Genomic DNA, 1,796 nt, shown 5'->3' on the forward strand with positions numbered 1-1,796 from the left:
AGGCACACGCCCTTGACCAGAATCGAACCCGGGACCCTTCAGTCCGCAGGCCGATGCTCCATCCACTGAGCCAAACCGGTTTCAGCCACCTTTAATATTTTAGCAGAGTATTTCAGCCCTTAGAACAAGAACATTCTCTTACTCGATTGTGGTAGATAATATTCAAATTCCGCAAGTTTAGCGCGGAGGCAGTACTGTTACCTAACCCAGCGGTCGCCCACCTTTCGGACCTCGCGGACCACCATGTGCGTGGTCTGCGGACCACCGGTTGGCGACCGCTGATCTAATCCACTGTCCGTAATGCAGCGAGTATTTCAGCCCTTAGAACAAGAACGTTCTCTTACTCGATTGTGCTAGATAATATTCAAATTCAGCAAGTTTAGCGCGGAGACAGTACTGTTACCTAACCCAGCGGTCGCCAACCTTTTGGACCTCGCGGACCACCATGTGCGTGGTCTGCGAACCACCGGTTTGGCGACCGCTGATCTAATCCACTGTCCGTAATGCAGTTTAGCCAGTTGTCCGGCCGTCACGTAATGCGTTCTTCTCGTCTCACTCGGCATTCGAGCGCGCTGTGCTGGCCGTGCGTTCAGGAAGGCGTGGAAGGGGCCAGCTCTTCCCACTCGCTTAGCGACACACCTGTTTTGGGCCATTGGGGTTGGTTTCCTATTTTCTCCTATAAGAATAGCCCTGTGAGCAAGGGCCTGATTGATCCTTATGATAGGCGCCTGGTAGGGGACCGCCAGGTCAAAGGTCACCAGAGCAAACTGCCTTGGGGGGGAGTTACCCAGGCGACAGTCTCATGGCCCCTGTGAGAGCCAGGCTGCCCCTTCCCCTCGGGCGGGCGGCAGGCCCCTGGTGGGGTGTGGAGGGAGCTGTTGGTTTGGGACCTCGTTTTGGATGCCGGTTATCCAGGGCCAGGCTTGGAGGGGGCTGGAGGGTCAGAGCTTTGGCGCCTGAAAGCGGGTCATGACTCTGAAGTCACGAGTCAGCCCACCTTGGGGGCTCGAAGCCCAGAGCCCCGGCTTCGGAGGAGGCAGTGCTGGGTGACCCCGAGCGAGTCCCCTGAGTCCTCGGCCGGCTCTGAGGTCCTGGGTGGGGGTAAAACAGGGAGTCTCCGGACCAGTCATCTCGCTCCCGGCTTCAGTGTCTCACCTGTGAATCGGCCCAACCTGGTCCCAGCTCTCAGGGCCGGGGAAGGCCACACGGGTGGGCGCAGGCGCCAGCGCACGCTGGGTCAGAGTGAGCTGTCACTGGGGCGGACTCGCCGGTGCCAGTGCCGGGTACACGGGTGACGCAGTGGCTCCGAGGTCATGGTTCTGGGGGAGGTGACCCCCGGGGAGGAGCGTGCAGGGGGCGAGGTGCTCTGGCTGAGGCGGTGCAGGCAGGGTCGCTGTGTCCCTGTGGCAGACTGTGCCGGATCTGGTACAAGTCATACATGTGCACACCCCACACTCGTGTGCACACACATGCCCGTCCCTGCAGGCTCTTGTGGCCCAGGTGGGCCCGCAGCCCTGACACACAGGCCCGCAGCCTGAGGCCTTAGAATGGGGCGCAGGAGTCACAGCCTGCCCCTCAGCTGCCTCCTCAGCGCCCGGGGTCCCCCGTCCCCACCCTGGTACGCAGGAAGGTATCCACACTGGCGTCTGCTTTCCTTGCTTAGCTAGGCAGTCAGGCCGGGTTGGCTGCTGGGACGCTGCCCGCGGCGCCTCCTTCCCCCTCGCTGCTTGTGCTCCGCTCCCTGGCCTGCCCTCCCCGCTGGCAGCTGGCGTGGTGTCCCTGCTGCTTCCTCTGCT

The sequence above is a fragment of the Myotis brandtii genome, unplaced genomic scaffold, assembly GCF_000412655.1.
Source record: "Myotis brandtii unplaced genomic scaffold, ASM41265v1 scaffold114, whole genome shotgun sequence".
NCBI classification, from domain to species: domain Eukaryota; kingdom Metazoa; phylum Chordata; class Mammalia; order Chiroptera; family Vespertilionidae; genus Myotis; species Myotis brandtii.